Source organism: Meles meles, chromosome 3 (assembly GCF_922984935.1).
Source record: "Meles meles chromosome 3, mMelMel3.1 paternal haplotype, whole genome shotgun sequence".
NCBI classification, from domain to species: Eukaryota; Metazoa; Chordata; class Mammalia; order Carnivora; family Mustelidae; genus Meles; species Meles meles.
Window position 1 is genome coordinate 49,905,762 of NC_060068.1, and position 21,213 is coordinate 49,926,974.

Below are 21,213 nucleotides of genomic sequence, written 5' to 3' on the forward strand. Positions count from 1 at the left end.
CATGCAGAGAATATGTGAGCACAATGAAGTAGTTTTTTTCAAGCTGCTAGGTTTGGGGATAATTTGTTAAGACAGCAACAGTACTTGGAACATGTCATAACCCAGATTACATACCACTTCTGTGAAATTTTCCTCTAATCTCAAAAGCAAAATAAATGCCATTTTCTCTGCTTCTCCCAGTAGCATTTTCTTCATATACCTTAATACTCTGATATTTTTATTACAGTTAATTATGTACTTGTCTATCAAAGTAATAGATAAATTCCTTGAGAGCAGGCAGGGATTATTTTATTCACTTTTTTACCCACAAACTTTAGGCAAAGGGTCTGGTATGTTTTTGATAAATGCTCATGAGAAAAATGTGTGAAAGGAGTGAATGAATGAATGATCAGAACTATGAGTTGAATGAGGCTCTATGACAGGCATCAACAAATAGACACAAAATCCCAGGGAATAGCTAGAACTCATTCTTAGGTCTAACTCATTCATATTGGTACTTAACGAGGGTTTGTTAAATAAATAAAATTGTGGAACCACTGAATTGGGACAGGAAATAGCTCCTAATACCCCTGGATTAGAATAAATGTCCTATGCCCATCCCAACTCATAACACTGTGTGGCTCTGTGGTTTGTCCTCTCTACTTGGCAGCCTGGAAACTCCAGGCAATTGTAGGGCTCATATTATTTGTGTTCCCTTTTTTAAGGGAGCCCACTGTCTTAGGCTGCCTGATATTTAATGTCTGAAAACATGTTGCATAGTTTTTGGGTTTTGTTTTTTGTTTGAGAGAGAGTATAAATTAGTCCCTTTTACTCCATCTGGTCCAGAAACAGACATTACCACCATTACTCCAGACATTTTAAATGTTTTCTAAGTAATATTCTACTTGATACCTAAAAGTGGAATTATCCTCTGTATTTGAGACCATTTGAACTTATTAACTGGTGTACCAATTAATGCAATTAAAGCTATTAAGAAATTAATGCAATTAAAGCTATTAAGAAAAAAAATGACAAAAGTGAGAAGCTCTGCACTTAGTTCAATGTTGATCAAAATTTCTATGGTTTTCATTTGTAAGTTTCTGAGGTTTCCTATAGTAAAGAAAAAATAATTTCAGCTTGCTCCTTGGTTAGAAAGAATTTCTCCCCTTTTTGTGAGCCCACGGGAATGACTGACAGAAGGGTCAGATGTGAAGTGCAGCCAAAGTCTCTTACATAGAAATATAAAGAATAAAAATCATACTAAATAAGTTAAAGAGAGGCAATAAGCTTGGCTTAGAGATAATCCTCTGGAAAATTCTTAAATCCGTAAGATAGTTGAATCAATGTTTTAACCATCAAAGGCCATACTTCCTTTTAAGTAAAGATGAAGTGCTTATTTATTAATATTCTCCTCTTTATACAAAGTTTACATAATTTATGATTCCTAAATCATTTAAGAGTTATTAATAAAAAATGAACATTTATCAAAATAGGAAAAAATTTTAATAGTTTCCACATATGATGTGGATGTGCTGATAGGAGGAATTAAATTGAAGGTTACTAGATACAGATACTAGTATCAACAGTCTGTTTGCAACTAAAATATTCAGTGATGCTCCAGAAAATTTAAAATAAATCAAATTTGCCTATATATGGTGATTGCCCAGAGATTCTCTATGCTTTATAACAATTACAAAATCTCTTGACCTTCATAGATAAAAGCGATCAAATGATCTATTGTGTTCTGTGACATTTTATTTAAAGGAAAGAAAATACAATTTTATCAAACCTCTGAAGGCATCAATGTGTTGAAGTTACTTCTAAGCCTTAGGTGGCCTCAGCTCATCTATACTTTAAATAACTTCAAGTGCCTACATTAGAATATCTTAGTAAATTTAGATAATCAAGGTGTTTTACAGGCAAATGCTTTTAAAGCCCTCTCTGAAGGATTACTCTAAGAATCCGAGAGCCAGTCCAGACTTTAAGAGATTATTTAGAATAGGAATCTCAAACTCAAATACTGCTAAAGGAGGGGCAGATAACATGAGAGTGACGTAGGCAAACTCCATTTAAATTTAAATATTTTTATTTAATAAATTTTCTATAGCACTTACTATGTGACAGACACTGTTCCAAGTGATTTGCCAAATATATCAATCCTATTATATTAATCCTATATATATAATATTAATATATATAATTCCATTATCTCCATTTTACAAATAAAGAACAGCCAAGTTAAATTACATGCTGAAGTTCATACAGTTAGCAGCAGTTCTGGGATTTAAATCCAGAATCTGGCCTGGAATCTGTGCTCTTACTCACAAGGCTGGGGAACAGGGCATTATGGTAAATGGAGACAGCATATCCTACCTCCAAAGCTTTTTTACAATATTTGAAAGCCCTGGAAGCTGCTATTTAAGAGTCAGTCTCGTCATCAGCAGGTTCGGGAGCTGTGTATGCCAGGGAAGACCAGTCTGAATGATCAGCCCATGAGTGCTGCACTGCATTTGTGACCCTCAAAAAACTGGCATAAAAGGGCAACTACTTGAAAAAAGAAATACAATAATTAAATGGAAGTTGAACTTAGCTATAAAGAACCGAATGTCTTCTACCCAATTATTTAGTATTGACTCACATTGGGGATAATTCAATTTTGATGTTACTGTCATTCTGGATATTGATAAAGTTACAGAGCTGACTGCACCTGGAAGACTTACATCTGTGGAGCTATTATTATTCCCACCTACACTTGTACTAAAAAGAATGGAATATGCATTTGCACATATTCTTAATTTATTTGAGACAGATTTAATTCTTTAATTATAGCATGTAGAGTGATTCTCGTTATGTCAAATATGTAGTTTTCAAGAGCTGAATCAAAGAGTAAAAAAGCACAGGCAAACATAAAGAGGTACACCTGCTACAAAGCACCTGTGTCTTTTAAAAAATGTGAATTTTTTCCTGCTATATGATCTTTAAAATGGATGTACCTCACTTGTCTCGTTTCACTGCTGGCCCCGAATTCTTGCCATGTTAAGGCTTCTGTCTGCTCCTCTGTCTCTGGCTTTGGGTCCAACAGAATCTATAGCAGGTTACCGCAGAGGAAAGCAGACAGCAGAGGACTTAAGAGCATAAATTCTGAAGTCATCTTTGGTTTTGCATTCTAGTCCTGATTCTGCCTTGAGCCAGCTGTATGATCTTAGAAAAGTTGCCTAAGTTTCTTCATCTGTGAAATTAATTATAAGACAGCCTTATAGATAGGGAGATTAAGGGAAATGATGATGTACATCAAGCTTTTAGCTAAATCTTGGTTCACAGTAAGTACTTAATAACACATGGTAATGATGTCTGGTGTTATTATTACTGAGGTAGCCTCATGTGTTCCAGTTACATATTCCTCTCAAGATTCTTCAGTTTCCTAGCTAATTCTAGCATAATAATAACGTCATAGGCAAAAGTTAGGAAGATTAATTTAAAAGTTAGATATAGTTTGGATGAGTTCCCACATTCAAAGGTATAGTTCAAAGGATAAATCACACAGATGGTCAGAATCCATGACACGTTCAACATATTACTAATAAAAAATATAAGTTTCAAGGTTAAAGTGTGAGGAGTAGAAATCAGGACTAGAGTGTAAAGCGTATGCATGAGAAATTTTGTTTTTCAACATGGGATTTTCCCAGATATCTATCAGCATGCCAAGTTCTATGAAATTAGGTATCTTTTCCAAAACAGAGAGAAATATGCCATGTATATTTATTTAAATTTTAAAATACATTACATTCCATGAAAAGCGCTCTCCTGGAAAATTGGATTAGCATTATCATTTTGAAAGTAATGTGGTTTAAGAGTTTATTGAATTATTAAACGAATTAGAAGTCCCATTGTCTTTTAGAAACCATGATACAAGGCCAGTTCTAAAATACTCCCAGCACTCAAAATGCTGGGATCCTAAACAAGATTTATAAACAACTGGATTCAAGTCAATGAATATGTATTGTGTTTGTTATGTGCTATGAATACAAAGGGCATAAGGAGTTTGTGCATGTGTTTGTAAGGGGGGGTACAAGGCAGAGGAAAAGGATGACAGATATAGATGAATAAATCATTATTCCTAGCCTCGAGATACACTACCTCTTTCGGGAGACGAGGCTCATGTACAACTAACCGAAATACAGGGTGGTTAATGCTGTACACCAGTGGTGGAGCATGCATGGGAGTGCAGGGAAGAAACAGATTTGCTAAAATTATGAATTTGCATCTCTCAGGAAAAGAAAAAGATAAAAATAAAAACAAATTAATGCATTTAAGCTTCAGAATTTATTAAACCTGAATGAAGGAGCTTTAAGGTGGAAGAACCTTACATTAAGGTTCAGAAGTTCCAAAAGAAATGGGCCAGAGAGTCATAGAAACCGAAACAGCTCAAATGTTCCATCTGCTTTGAGCTAAAGAGATAAGTGCAAAAAATTATCCAAAGCTCCTAAGACTACTTAAGTTAGTGCGCTTTTGTGCAGATTGAAATTTAAAAGACCCAGAGTCCCAAAGGCTGATAAAGTAGACTTGTACACATGCCTGGCAATGTGGTCAAACCTAGACTAAGAATTTTAAGAATTTTGGTTCCACTATTTGTACAACTGTGCAAAAGCCAATTTCTCTGAGCTTCAGTTGGTACACAGTTGTAAAACGGGGGAAATGTTATTGCTGCTTTCCTCACAGAAAAAGAGCTGTGGAAACTGCACACACCTGCTCAAGTTGACTTTCAAGGATAAAGAATGGATTCTTAGACCTGCAGGCAGAAAAAAACCAGACCATCTCTGAGAAGGGAAATATAAAGTTGGTGTCAGATTTTTGCAAGACAGGTTTCAGTGCAAGGAGACTACAGAGGAATGCATACTGACTGCTGAGGTTAAAATCAAGTGTCTTGCAAATACTACTTTGTCCTGCAAGTATAAAGTGGCCATAAAAGTCATGAAAGATCTCAGAGGATATACTGCTGCTATGTCTTTTTGGAAACAGAAAAAACAAACAAATAAAAATACCCAACGAAAACAAACAAAATTCAAACTACTTGAATGAATAAAATCAGCTACATAAGAAATAAGGACAAAGAAATGTGGTAAAGGGTTGAGAATGGGCACAAAGTCCATTTTGAACCCAAACAAACAAGTGAAATGCAGAACATAAAGGATATGAACCTTACCAATGTAAAACAGAGATATGACAAGAAAGAATTTGAAGGTGGAAGTCAATAGAAGCATATGTATATTAATTTCCTTATTTTTCTCAGTGGAAAGATAATATATACTGCTTAAGTTTAATCAAACATAAAATAGAGGTTGAAGGATGTTGTTTAAAATTATAAAAGGAAAACCAACAGAAGAACTAAAAATATAAATACATACACAAGCTCACTAAGCTTACACCAAGATATGGACATTTATACCAAGTGTCTATCCAGAGATGGATGGATAAAGAAGATGTGATATATTTGTGTTTGTGTGTGTATGTGTGTATATAAATAAAATGAAATTCTACTCAGCCACACAATGACTGAGATCTTGCCATTTGTGACAACATGGATAGATGTATTATGCTAAGTGAAATAAGTCAGAAAAAGACAAAGACCATATGATTTCATTTACATGTAGGATCTAAAAAAAAACAAAAAACCACAAACAAACCAGAAACAGAATCATAAATACAGAAAACAAACTGGTGGCTGTGAGAGGAGAAGGGGTTGGAGGGACAGGTGGAATTAGTGAACAGGATTAATAGGTTCAAAGCTCCAGTTATAAAATAAGTCAGTCATGGGGATAAAAGTACAGCAGAAGGAATATAGTCAATAATATTGCAGTAAGTTTGAATGGCGACAGAAGATAACTATATTTATCATGGTAAGCATAGCAAAATGTACAGAATTGTCAAATCAAATAAAGTTGTGGCTACCAGAGGGGAGGTGGGTGAGGGATGGGTGAAACAGGTGATGGGGATTAAGGAGGGCACTTGACATGATGAGCACCCAGTATTGTATGGAAGTGTTGAATCACTATATTGTACACCTGAAACCAATATTATACTAAATGTTAACTGACTGGAATTTAAATAAAAACTTTAAAAATGTTTCCAAATCACTACAAAAAAAAGAAAATTATACAAGGCAGCATAAACAAAGCCAAACTAGGAAAAAAACATGTACTTTCTATACATCTGTCTATAGGATATGGATTACATATAAAAATACATACAGTAAAGATTAAAATTTGAATATATAAAGAGCTCCTACACACTAAGAAACAAAATGTAAAATTATCATTGTAAAAAGAGCAAAGGATAGAAAAAGGTAAAGAATATGATGACCAACTCACAGAGGATTGAAAATGGACTATAAACCCAAGAAATATTCATGACATCTTCAGTGTTATAATTAGAAAAAGCAAATCAAAACAATGAATTATTTTTACCACCTATACTACTCTCCTCCTCCCCCCCACAAAAGACTGATATTACCCAGGACTGGGTAGGTGCATGATGGTAAAAATGCAAACTCATACTACTGACAGGACTGTCAACTGGTAAAGCCTTGCAATGTAAGCAGCATCTATTAAATGTATAAAATGAATATAGTCTTTGTCTCATAGAAGCCACTTCTTAGAATGTATCTTAAAAAAATATTTTTACTTGTGTGTAAATATGGCTACAAGGATATTTATGACAATATTATTCATAATTTTTAAAATTGGAAAAAAGTTACATAACTATCTAGATCTTGGATAAATTAATAGAACACATGGTATGAAATAAATTGCCCTGAGGCAATTAAAAGAATGAAAAAGATCCATACACAGTAAAATGTGTTAGACAGAATTATGGCCCCTAAGAAGGCTCCATGCTCTAATCTCCAGGACTATGAACATACTATATAACACGGCATAAGGAACTTTGCTGATATAGTTAGGGTTACTAATCACTTTGGCTTTAAAACACAGCGATTATCCTGGATTATCCAGATGGGCCCAGTGTAACTGCATGAGCCTTTAAAAGTGGAAGAGGGAAAACAAAACAAAACAAAACAGTGGAAGAGGAAGGCAGAAGAGTAGGTCAAAGAGATTCAAAGCATGAGTAGAATCTGATGTACCACTGCAGGCTTGAAGATGGAGAAAGTCTAGTGTCAAGGCAACCACAAGGAACTGGATTCTGGCAACAAATTCAATGTGTCTGGAAGCAGATTCTTCCACAGAGCCTCCAGAAAGAAATGCAGCTCTGCTGATCCCTTCATTTTGGAATTGAGAGAATCTAGTCGTGTCATGCCTAACTTCTGACCTACCAGAACTAAGAGATATATAGGTGTTGTGTCATGCTTTTAAGTTTGTGGTAATTTGTTATGCAGTGATAGCAAATTAATATATAAAAGGAAAGATTTCTAAGACATATTGTTAAGGGAAACAAAATAAGAGAGCAACGTGAAAAAAGAAATGTGTCTGAGTATAGTGTATATTTGTATTTTTTACATGCTGAGATGCCACACAGTCTCAGCCACAGTCATCATTCTTTCTTTTTGATCACTGATCTCTGTTGGAGCTTGTTTTCTACGATACAGCAAGCAGTTTTGAAAGCCTTTGAAAACACTTGTTGTGGCTAATGCTTTGAAGTAGCAGAATTGATTTCCTACATAAAAACCAGGAGAAAAATACAGGAGAAAAGAATAAAAGGAAGAGCATGAGAACACAGAATAAGTGCTACACATTAAAACACAAACAAACCCAAACACTTGTCAGTAAATGAGTCTCTGAAAAGCCTGAAAACCAATGACATTCAAATTTTGCCATGTGTCTGGGTTAACCTTTGGATTCTTAATTTACTTTCCCATGGAAACTGTTTGGGGTTGATTAGATTAAAATCCATGTTAGAAAACTCATGCACCACATATGGATTATGAAGAGTAGGTTGGTCTAGGAGTAATAGGCAGAATGCTAAGAACGATCACTCTATGGAATTAGCCCCTATATTTAGTACCCTCCCCTGTGAGTGTAAGTGGACTCTATGAATATGATGAGGTAGCATTCCTTTGATTATATTAACTTAAATGTCAGAAGGGAGACAGACAGGGTGGGCTTAATTGAATCTCATGTGCCTTTGAAAAGCAGAGGGTTTCCTCTGGCTCGGAGAAGAAAAGAAAATCAGGGAGCTGAGGCACCCTAGGTAGCTTTGAAGATGGAGAGAGGCCTGTGCCAAGAAATGCAGGCAGGCTTTGGGAGCTCCTGACTGATGAGCAGTAAGGAAACAGGGACCTCCTCATACAACCACATTCAAGTGAACTTAGCCAACAACCTGAACAAGCTTGGGAGCAGGTTCCTCCCAGAGCCTACAGGTAAGAGCCCAGCTGACTAAAAAGATTTGGTTTCTACCTTGTGGGACTCTAAGCCAAGAATCCAGTTGAGCCCACTGGACTTCAGACCTACAGACCCGTGAGAGAAGTTGTTTTAAGCTGTTAAATTTGTTAGTCAGTAATAGAAAACTAATACACTGGGTATTTTGCAGTTAAAAAGTCATGGACTAAAGAATATAAACTCTTGGCACACAAGTGCCATGTGTCTCTTAATGACTCCACAGTGGTAGGGGCTAAATATATGCTCCACAAACATTTGTAGTTTGTTTGGTTAGCTGATGAATGAGTGCATGAATAAATAAATGAATGAAAATGTTTGGTCAGTCAAATCATCTAACACATATTTACAGAATACCCGGTATGTACCGGGAAACAATACAGACATTGGCGTGGGGCTTGATCCCAGGATCCCAAGATCATGACCTCAGCCCAAGGCAGACGCTTAACCCACTGAGTCACCCAGGTGTTCCATATATTCTAGTTTCAAACAAGAAATCAAAGTTCCAGGAACTAGAGTTTCTCATACTGGAGGGACACGAGGTTACTGAAGAACCATAAATGAAGACTCATGGAGAGAGAGAGAGAGGATCATAAGGTCACAAGGGAGCCTTTCCAGGCAGGACTTCCAGGGTCACACATAGAGGGTGGTGAGTCTGATGGGGAGACAGTGGAGGGTTGTGGGGAAATGCTATGATATGATGTATGCTTTTGTCTTATAAATCAAGAAGGATCCTAAATGTTCAAGCAAAGTCCTTTAAATATCACAAAGTAAATGTGAGGAAAACTGATGACTACAGGGATGGCAATGCAATAATCTCCAATATGTAGGTGTGTCATATCAAATTTAGAGTTGAAATTCTTATTTACTTTCAGTCCAACATATCCTGCCACATAAAGAAAACAAAGACAGTTAAATGTGACTCACCCTTGTCTACATCCCAAGTTATGTATGTGAACTATTCCTTTTCCTGGTGGACATCATTTGCCAATATCATTATGCAACTTACATATATCTTTTTTTTTTCTTTTTTTAAAGATTCATCCATTCACTTGAGAGAGGGTGAGAGATTAAGTGTGAGCGGGAGGAGGGAGGAGAGGAGCAGAGGGAGAGGGACAAGCTGACTCTGCTGACCGGGGAGCCCAAAGTGGGGCTGATTCCATGACCCTAAGATCGCAACCTGAGGGAAAAACCAAGAGCTGGACGCTTAACTGACTGAGCCACCCAAGTGCCCTGCCACTTATATATCTCTGTTAAAACACTTGGATGTACTATTAATAAAATATGACTTTTGATTATTTTTAAGTGTGCAGTGTATAGATCAGTAGTTCTCTGTTTAACTTACCAACTGCTTATAACCTAGTATGCAGAGCTCTGACATTTCAGAAAAATTTTACAGATTGATAATATATACGGAAGTATTTCCTTGGGGGGAAAAAAAAACAAGATCAGGCTCTGTAAAGTTTAAGCAAAATAATCTGGAGAAAACACCAAGATTCAAAAACCATAGATTAATATTAAATATATGGCATGTGAAATACATTAGAATTATACCATACTTCTTTCATGAGCTAAAAATAAAGAGGATATAGCACAGAGGGAGCTTAAATTACATTTACAAAAGGTGGAACGATAAAGTGGGACACTGGAATGAGGAAGGTATTCTTGTCCTAGGTCAAAAGAACATTTTGAAACCGCTAAGAGTTACTGAAAATTTCTTTAAGTAGGCAAAAAAAGTTAAGAAGAATTGTTCAGGTGTCCAGCACTGCATCTATTGCAATGGTGTTTACATTTCTTTGAACCTTTAGATAGTGATGATTCTCTGGAATTTAGAAGGTAAAGAGAGGTGAGAATAAAAGGAAGGAGGAAGGGAGAGGTTGAAAGAGAGAGAGAAAAAAGAACAGATTAAGGGGAAGCTTCCACTTAGACAGACTGGAAATTGTGTGCAAGTATTTTTCTTTTCTGTTGTCACAATATCTAGGTCTCCAACTGGCACTTGGTACGTTGGAGCAAGTGCTACAGATAAATGGTTGTGTCCCCAAGAATTCAAATGGTGAAGTCCTAGTCCCCAGAGTGATGGTATTTGGAGGTGAAGACTTTGAAGGTAATTAAACCTAAGGTCTTGAGGGAGGAGCCCTATGGTGGGATTAGTGCCTTTACAGGAAGATGAAGAGACCAGAGGTCACTTTCTTCCTCACATGGAGATACAGTAAGAAGACAGTAGTCTGAAAACCAAGAACAGAGCCCTCACCAAAAATCTGACTGTGCTGGCACCCTGATCTGGAATTTCCAGCCTCCAGAACTGTGACAAATACATGTTTGTTATTTAAGCCACTCAATCTATGGTCTCCTGTTACAGCACCCAGAAGAGGTTGACATAGCCAGGACTATTCAACACTTAGAAAGAATGGCCTTGCGCAGAATAAAACTAGTATTCCCATTGTCCTCATTAAGAAATTCTGCATCTCAGTCAAAGTGAGTAAACTGGACTTTTGTAAACATTCCTTACTCAGGAGCTAAACACTTAAGATGGGATGGAAAACTGTGATTAAAATAAGAAAACCAGGGGAGCCTGAGTGGCTCAGTGGGTTAAAGCCTCTGCCTTCCGCTCAGGTCATGATCTCAGGGTCCTGGGATCAAGCCCCGCATCAGGCTCTCTGCTGACCAGGGAGCCTGCTTCTTCCTCTCTCTCTGCCTGCCTCTCTGACTACTTATGATCTCTGTCTGTCAAATAAATAAATAAAATATTAAAAAAAAAGAAAGAAAACCAAATTAACCTTCTATTTCTATGACCAGTGTAATGTACATAGGCTATGATTTAGGCCTATGCCTGTATGTTAATTTGACATCTTCACTGAATTATGTATTTCTCACTTATTAGGCAAGTAAAAATATTTTTTAAAAATTTTTGCAGAATTTGTTTCTGAATTATTTAATAATAATGAAATCAAAATTCTATGTTCAAAGACTGAAATTAACAGAATATTGTAATACTGCCTGAATGCTCTCCTCCTAGAAATTAAAAGAAAAAAAAATTCTACTTATTTTAGAGAATTGTTCATGTTTTTCAAAACTCCCTCTGAATTGGCCATTCCCAAAATAAAAATTCATTTTTATGGGTCAAAGACATTATAAGTAGTAGATTCACACTGCTCCATATAATAAAGTAGGACTTCACTCCCTCAAGACAGGGAATACTTTAGGTTTGGGCAGAGAACTACTATCAGAGAGCAAGGAAATAAATTTCATGTTCCCACGACCATCCTCCAATAAACAATGTAAGAATAACACAGAAATAGTTAACTAGAGTCTAACTTTAGTTAGACTCTACCATCCTTGGAGAGAAGCACATTTACAAAGAAAAGATCTCTGTTCACCTTCAAAGCACAATACTTTGATATTTTCCACACAATCATTCTTTCTTAAAAGGGAATCACTGTCAAAGGAATCTTTCCAACCGTGAGTCCTTCCCTTGTAGCCCATAGTAGGTAGAGGCTGTCACACATAAATTACATCGATGTAAAGAAGAGACTATCCTCCTAGAGACCCCATTGTGGGTGGTAGAATTCTTTGCTCAGCTTTTTTTCTGAATTTCAGCTTTTCAGAGCATTGAGTATCAGAGGAACCGAATACATATATGTGCAATACGGTATCACAGGGATGGAAAATAGGCCAACTTACAGATTAGAGTAAGGTTTGTTTAAAATAAAAAAGGTATTGTGATTATATGCTAATATCCTTCCTCTCATGGTCTGCTTATACACACCTGCTTGGAATAAGCACTTCTAAACATAACTAAAACTTGTTACCTTACTTAAAACTGTATTCGTTTATAGCTTGAATTCCCATCTTTTTCTCTTTCTCTTTATTCTCATTAGTCTTCACAGGTCATCTACAGAGGCAGAAACGATACATGCCTTTCCTGACCTCATAAGGATACTGTGAGTCCTTCTCTATTATTACACTGTTTCCTATTTTTGTGCTTTTTTTGGATACTACCAGTATTAACTAGACAATATTTCCCACCCTTACTGGAGATTATCCAATTTTCCTGCTCCAGAGTCAATGAAACTGTGAATCTCATGCCCCTAATCAAGAGAAAACTGCCAGAATAGCTACGAATCAATCTGTAAAGACCATCATCTGAGGTTGTCAAACACGAATCAGACGTCACGTCCATGACACTTCAATGGGCTTTTGTAATAGTGAAAACACTCATCTCAATCCTTAGAAGAAAGATAATTTAGATGTTATTTTTTAAAAATCCACTTTGCCTTGGGCCCCTGGGTGACTCAGTTGGTTAAGTGTCTGCCTTCAGCTCAGGTCCTGATCTGGGATCCTGGGATTGAGCCCCTCCCCCCATCCTTTCCCTCCTCTCACTCCTTGCTCAGCAGGGAGCTTGCTTCTCCCTCTCCCTCTGTTGCTTCCCTTGCTTGTGTGTGGGGCTCTCTCTCTCTGCTAAATACATAAATAAAAATCTTTTAAAAAATCCTCTCTGCCTTGTTAATGGGCAGGGACTGTGTCTCATATTTACTTTCTATCGTTCTCCTGAAGACCTACAATTTGTGCTGTGTGTGGTGAGCACAATCATCCTGGTCTAAAGGCTTTGGCTAGTCTCTTAAAATGTTTGTTATTTTTGCTATTGTTGTTCTGTTCATCATTAGTTCTCAGCTAGAGGAGAGAGAAATAGGAAAGGAAGAAACACAGGTCATTAGAGGAGCTTGAGACTGGATGGAAGAAAGTGGAATAAAATCTCAGAGAGCAAGTGCACAGAGGCGAGAAGAGAGTGTTAATGAAAGTGAGAGAGTTTTGTGAGAAGTTCTTATCAAACCTCTCAATTGCTCTGCTGCATGCTCCCTGCTCTAGATTATTTTTCATTATCTCCACGTCTTTACATATGTAACATTCACTAATATTGACCAAGAAGATTCAAGGGGAATTCTGGGCTTAGTTGGTAGTACATTTCATTTGTATAATCACAAATCATGTCCCTTCAGATGTTTCTCATCTCTTGACTTGAATTTGCCATATCTTTGTAACTGGCCTCACTGATTTTGGGCTTCATGCTGCCATCAGGATGATCCAGCAGCAGAAGTCCCCCACGTCTCCTCATCCTCAGAATCATGTGAACCTCTTTTGAAAGGCATGTAAACCCCTCAGGATGGGCTCTCCACTTCTCTCAAGCCCCAGTTCTCGCCATAGTCAAAGACCAGCTGTTCATGTCTTTGCACATTTAGTCTTACGTTCCCTAAAAATCTGTGGGAGAAAAGGAGTTTTTCTGGAATTCTGTTTCTTTCATACTGGCTACCTATTAAACAACAATTTTTCTTTTAAAACCCAACTCAGATATAACTTCCTCTGGCAATATTTTTCTGACTCAGTTTCTCTCTAGATATACTGAATAACTTTCACTTTCTCTAATCTGCAAAATACAGCAACAGATGCACATACGTCATTTTATAGCCTTGTGCTTATATGTCTGTCTGCCTCATGAACTAGTAAGCTTCTTAATATATATTCCTAGAATTGTGGTTTTCCCAGAACTTGAGAGAGAAAGCTACTTAGATGGAATCTGACAAAATTTTGATATCATTATCACTGCTGATAATGATGTACAGCAACATTTAATAAGAAAGATACTCTCCCTCCTAGGAATTATTTCTAGATTTCCCAGTTTCCTAATATTGAGCTGTAATATTCACAATATAGATTATTTTTGTTTCAAACTTTTTTTCTGATAAAATACCTATGCTCTGAACAACTACTCTGCTTCATTCTGTGTTTATAAATCAAAATATTAGAACGTTAATAGAACTATCTGTTACTTATTTTCTAATAATTATGGTCTCTCAATTCTTAGTAATTATGTATAAGTACTTTTATTCTTACTGGTAAAGTTATCATTATAGTGTTTCAGCGCTTTGAGCCTTACATTAAAATCCGTCCCCCAGAGATCAGTGTTCAGATATGAATACCAAGAGAAAAATACCCAGAAAGAAATGGAAATAGCATCGCAACTGGCAAATTTAAAACAAACCACAAAGAACCTCACATTTTCTATTCCAGTGCCTCATTACTTAATTGAACTCTCAGAATCTTTTCACTGACAATAAGTGGACCCAAGCGGGAACAATATTCACAAAAACAAAGAACAGGTATCAGAAGCAAGCTTGCTACTGTTAATAACCTTAAACCTCATGATTTAGCAGTGTGTGGGTATGTGTTTGATATTCAGTGAAATTCAGTTTTTAGAAATTTGTGGGACGAGAATCTTTTTATGCCCTATGTGTTATGTTTGGATGGATGGAAAATTATACAACTTGCTCTGACCACAGAACTGCTATTAGCGTATACTCGAAAGTTTATTCAAGAAGTTCAGTATCTTATAGCTTCAAATAACAGGTTACACAATTTAAAGTGGCAAAAATATTGAGAAACTTATTATCCTCTAAGAGGTGTCAAGCAGGAGGAGAATTCTAATGGTGTGTACTTTTTTCTCTGCTTTTTTCAACACAATTGTATTTTCCTTCGTAATTACAAGACAGAAAAAGCATTTTTCTGCATCATATGCAGACTTGACTATGCCTGTGAAAAAGAGAGATGACCTTTCCTTCCTTGTGTCTCTTTTTACTGAGAAGTTTCCCCAGAACCCACAGGCAGACTGCCCATTAGAGCTCACTGATGAGGATAGGGCCATATGCCCTTGCCTAGCCTCAAGGGAGGCCAGGAAAAAACGTTCTGACATCTTCCATCTTTATGAAGGTATATTGACTCTGCCAACAGAATAAGATGTCAGGTGGAAGATGGTTTAAATGTATTAAATAATATAAAGTTGATAATGTATATATTGCCCATTAAACCTATACATGTTATCAAGCATAGTACTCGGTATTAAATATAGACAGTAATTTATTTCAATACTGTTGTACTTGTTTTGATTTCATTGACTTCTAGAACCATTTAATGTACATTAGTAAAGACAATGTTTTAGAAGACTATGAATAGCAATAGGAACTTGGAGAACTTAGTTTTGTTTTCAAATAAATTCCTGTAGCATTTATTAAGTTATTGGCTCTCAACTGTAAATCACCCTTCTACAGTCTATTTTGTGAAGCTGAGACTTGAATTAGAAGCTCTACTTTTCCTTCTCCTGCTGGCTTCCTGTTTGGCTCTGCGATTAGAGGGCACTAGGGAGAGAGTAGAAGGCTGGAAGAGCCTAAAGGGACCTCCTTAGTCCTATTTGCTTTCTGTGCCTATATTTCTGCTTGTTATTCCCATGCACCCTAAAGACACGTTTTCACCCTGCCATGCAGATCATTCTGGTAGCAGCTGCTGATTGCAGCTTTTCCAATGCTCACCAGCTCTGCAACCAGCCGGTGTTTCTTTTCAGCAACACCAGCACTAGCTGGCTAGACTTAAGGTTTAAGTGACAGCTTTGGGGGCAATTCCTTTGGGTCAGAGACTAGAAACCAGCACCAGTCAAGCAGTAAGCCTTCATCACACCTCCTTTAAATGTCTAAGTTTTAATCATCTCCCACTCTGTTTTGTTCCCCTCAGTCAGAGGGGAGGCTGCTTCCCACAGGTGCTGCCTCCATGGTACCTTAAGTTTAGTACTCCCTTTTGGCCTTTCCAGTTCTTCAGTATCTAGTCATCAATTCTTTATCAATTCTTTAATACAGTAAATCTATTCTTTTTTAAAGGAGGCTACAGGTTTTAAAATTTTTTACCTAAAGAACCCTGTACTATTTCATCTTTTCTTGCATCCTTATAATCATGTCCACATCCTGTTTTACTTCAACATTGAGATGCCATATTGATTTCCATAACTTTCAAGGGTGGGATTTTTTTTTCCCATTTTATTTATTTTTTCAGCGTAACAGTATTCATTGTTTTTGCACAACACCCAGTGCTCCATGCAAAACGTGCCCTCCCCATTACCCACCACCTGTTCCCCCAACCTCCCACCCCTGACCCTTCAAAACCCTCAGGTTGTTTTTCAGAGTCCATAGTCTCTTATGGTTTGCCAAGGGTGGGATGTTTTTTATTTGCATCTCTTCACCCCCATTTTCACAGTCTTTAAAAAAAAATTCTAACCCAAAATCTACGTGCTAGGGTAGCAGACATATTTAAGTTCTTTAAACATTTCCTTCTATTAAATTCAATATATACTCTACATGTACGTTTCTCTAAGTTCTCAAGTCATGACTTTGAAATTAAGACATACCTAAAATGCTATGGCTACCAAAAGATGGAAAGTGGCATCAAGAGTGGAGAAAAAAGGGAGATGGTGATTTTTTTTTGGAAACAGAGAAACAGTAGGATATGGGGGGGATAAGAAAAGGACAAGAGGTGGTGGCAACAGTTAAGAGATGTCAGTGGTGATAGAATATGTCTCTGGTTATTTTTGTAACTAAATGGAAAAGGAAGGCTATAAGGTTTGGCATTGTGCTTTATGACAGATGAGGATATGATGACCCTTCCAGAATGTCCAGATTGACCTAGACCATCTAATTTGGGACTACCTGGAACTCATTTCAGGAAGATAGAATACTCAAGAAGGCTTAATGGTCCACCCTCAAAGACTAACTGGATGAATTCAAACTCAAAGAGGGAAACATCTTTCAAATTCACTTTAAAAGCTTTCAAAAATTTTATTTAAAGCTAAAAAGCAGAAGGATCAAGATTATAGTCAGACAAATACTGTGAAATATTTGGGGCAAGAATTAGAGTGAAGTGGGGAGGAAGAGAAGGATTGCCAGATTTGTTACCTAAGGGGTATAATTATCCCCACAACATATTTCCCAAGAACTTTTCAATCTTTAAGCTTTCTGCTTCTGTGCTTTCAAAAGCCAGCCTAGATATAGTCTTCTAAGTGTGTGATGCAGAGGAAATGTGAGATGTATCACTGATTACTTTGAGTTCCCAACTGTCCTATTTTTATAGCTATCTATAGCTATGTAGTTGACAATAAACTATTTCATAAATGTCAGCTACTTCCCACAAGTTTGAAATTGCTTGCTTCCTACCTGTGGAAACACTTAAGGAAATGACTTTAATTTTTTTTTTCTAAGTTTCTAAGTTTTCTAATTGTAGCAATCAGAGAAAATGTGATTTTTATAAAACTTCTTTCAAAGAATGACTTTAATGTGCTAATTTATTTTTTTTGCTCTTATTTCTCTTTTTTTGTTGTTATTTAAGTTTTTCTTTTTTTAATTCCAGTTTATTAACATATAGTGTAATATTAGTTTCAGGTGTACAATGTAGCAATTCAATACTTCCATATACTTGGTGCTCCTCACAGCAAGTGAACTCTTTATCCCCTTCACCTGTTGCCCCCATGACCCCACGGTCTTCTGGTAACCATCAGTTTGTTCTCTATAGTTAAGAGTCTGTTTCTCAGTTTGTCTCTCTCTCTCTCTCTTTTTCCCTTTGTTTGGTAACCTACTTATTAAACTGAAACTTTCTTAGTAGGCAGAATAACAAATTTTTTTATTTTAAACTGAGGATTAGCAGTAGACTAATCAAGCCATCTTTGCAAATCTGGAATAGAGTTGAGGTCCAGTCCCTCCTTTTTTGATAGGGTATCCCTATCTGGGGCATCCCTGTTGGGGACCCTTTTTATTCCTTAATTGGTGTAACTCCAATAGGTGGAAAAGTCTGATGCTGAGAGCATTCATTTCTCAGTCACTGAATGAGGACAGAGTTCTGCCACTCAGCTACCTGAGGTATCACTAAACTGAAGCATGCCTACTGTGATAAGCCAAAAGAATCAAGAACTGACCTAAATGGATGGAGGCAACCAGAAAGAGCATATTGAAGAAGGTGTGTTTTGAATAACAGGAAAAGAATTAAGTGATAGTAAGAGAGCAGAAAAGAATCTCATGCATGGGATAAGTTATAAAGCTTTGTTTCATTTGAAATGAATAGAAAAATGATAGTAAGGATGTTTTACCAAATGTATCAGTTTCTAGAAAGACAAAATGGAATAGTGACTTCCTATTTTGATAAATTTTCAGTTACTTTTTTGGTAACTAGTTATTGAGCAGTGACTGTTGTCAATTGTTTTTGATTTTAGTATTTAGCTGGGGAGTAGACACCTACTTTTTTTTTTTAAAATATTTTATTTATTTATTTGACAGACAGAAATCACAAGTAGACAGAGAGGCAGACGGAGAGAGAGGAGGAAGCAGGCTCCCTGCTGAGCAGAGAGCCCGATGTGGGGCTCGGTCCCAGGACCCCGAGATCATGACCTGAGCTGAAGGCAGAGGCTTTAAACCCACTGAGCCACCCAGGCGCCCCGACACCTACTTATTCATTTGCAACATCTAATATATCTTTACATGCATGTGTGGAGTCTGAAGTTGCTTATCCTTTTCCCTCTCTTTTGAACATTGCTATGACTTCCATGATTCATCTTATTTACTCTTTTCCACAGCTCTGTTAGGTTGAATATTACGCCTGTTTTCCATGAGGAAACTGAGGCTCGAAGTGTTTAGTGATTGGGGCCAAGCTCACATCTAGAAACTGAACCCAGTTCTGTCTGAATCCCAAAGTCCTCTTAACTGTCATACAAGCTGCCTGCCTGATTTGGGTAAAGTGATGGTGGGCCACTGCAAGTGTGTTTACTTAACTAGATAATCTATTGCATGTGGTAATGAGGAATGACGTTTTTAAATGGTTTAAGAAAGACAGGAAACTGCCATTACGAACTCAGAAGTGACAAGATGAAAATAGGGATTGTGAAAGAGAATTCTAGACCTTTAAGGACAGGAACTGGAAGCAACTAGAAATGGTTTGGTTTGGTTTGGTTGGTTGGTTTTGTTTAATAAAGCACACCAGGAGCAGTCATAGCAGGGTAGAGAGCAGGTCTAGGTTCATGGGCAGTAGAAGGAAGGCCCAGCTGAAGTTAAGAAGGTGGATGTGAGGGGAGAAAGTTACGGAATAGTTAAAAAATCACTCCCAAGTTGACAAGCTTAGGTAACCATACTGTATTTGATGAAAAATCTGAAATGGAGGGGTTATTTTGGGTATGGTAAGAGGATGAATTTAAAATTTGATACTCATATAATCAGGAGCTGCATTGTATACTTAGAGTAAAATTCCAAGGCAGCCCCTCCGTTTAGCTCCACCCCCAATTCAAACTTTTTATGCCCCACTACAGCAAAAAGACCAAAACACTTTACAGGAAGGAATAATTTGGAAAGACTGGGCTATAAAGCCAATTGAACTTGGTGTTGATAACTCAATCATGGATTTTGTTAGACCACAGGTCTGCTATCTCTAGCCATCTTACACAGAATGCAGAAATTATTTCCTTCCCATCAATGATATATAAGCTAATTAAATGTCAGAGTCCCTCCTTCTTTTCTTCCTTCTATCCCTCCCTTCCCTCTTCCCTCCCTCCTGTTTTGGTTGGGACTAAAATTCATAGGACATGTGCTTGGTCACTTGTGGTTGGTTTCTCAAGATACTGAAAGATGATTTTAGTTATATAATTGACTCTAAACTCTAAACAAATTGAATATATTTCAATTCTGGATATATTTTATAGATTTGTCTCTTTTTTTAAAAACATTTTTTTAAAGTTTATTTATTTATTTATTTGACAGAAATGACACGTAGGCAGAGAGCCAGGCAGAGAGAGGGGGAAACAGGCTCCCCGCTGAGCAGAGAGCCTGATGCAGGGCTTGATCCCAGGACCCTGAGATCATGACCTGAGCCACCCAGGCGCCCCTAGATTTTTCTCTTTAACACAGATAAACATTTCCCCTTGGGCTTCATCTCATTTGTTCAAAGAATGATTTGTTCTGACTTTATATTCAATGAATGAATCACCAAAGTGTTCCAGCACATATTAGACACCATTAAATAGATGGGAAGGTGTTTACCAGTGGAGCCTGTTTTATCTAGGCAAACTTTTCCTTATTAATTCAATCCAACAAGCATCTCAAAATTACGTTTTTGTGTATATGTGGGTGGATAGTTTCCATCATTAACTTATAAAACTTTATTCTCCTTAAAAACATTAACTTATATTTCTTCCCTAAAAAAATAAAACTGTCAGAATTTTTTACTTGAATTCCCATATTTCTTGTCTTGAAAGAAAAATCAATAACCTCTGTGCTCCCAGATCTATATTTATCACATTCTACTTTCCTCCACTTCCCTACCAAACAAAAAAAACAATAGAAAAACAAACTCAAGAAATGGAAAGAAAGAGAGAAGAATGACTATAAGCCCCAAAGTCTGATTTGATTTCATAATAATAGGAAATTATTTTAATAGACTTATGGCATTATATAGGAGGACTGCATCTTTCAGAGTGTGAGCAATCAAGAGAAAACATAAATGTATTCAATGTACTTCCTACAAAGCATTTTTTAAAAGATTTTGTTTTTCAGTAATCTCTTCAGCCAACGTGGGGCTCAAACCCAAAAACCAAGATCAAGAGCTGCACTAAATGAGCTAGCCAGGTACCTCTGTATGCTAAACTATTTATGTGCAGCATCTCATTTAATCCTTACAACCAACCTTATGAGTGGTGTTACTGTTCACACTTTACAAATGAGGAAACACTTAACTTAGTTAAATAGTTTGGCTAAGGTAAAAGATACAGTTTAATTCAAACTAATCCCTGAATAAAGGCAGAGTCTGAGGTTTTTTTTTTTTTTTTTTTTTTTTAAGATTTATTTATTTGACAGAGAGAGATCACGAGTAAGCAGAGAGGCAGGCAGAGAGAGAGGAGGAAGCAGGCTCCCCGCTGAGCAGAGAGCCCGATGTGGGGCTCGATCCCAGGACCCTGAGATCATGACCTGAGCCGAAGGCAGAGGCTTAACCCACTGAGACA

General features: G+C 36.9%; 1 protein-coding gene across 3 annotated transcripts in view; it reads right to left on the bottom strand.

Moving 5' to 3' along the window:
* Positions 1-21,213, bottom strand: part of CAMK4 (calcium/calmodulin dependent protein kinase IV) — a 235,755-nt gene that overhangs the window by 50,339 nt on the left and 164,203 nt on the right. The gene's annotated exons all lie outside the window — the stretch shown is intronic.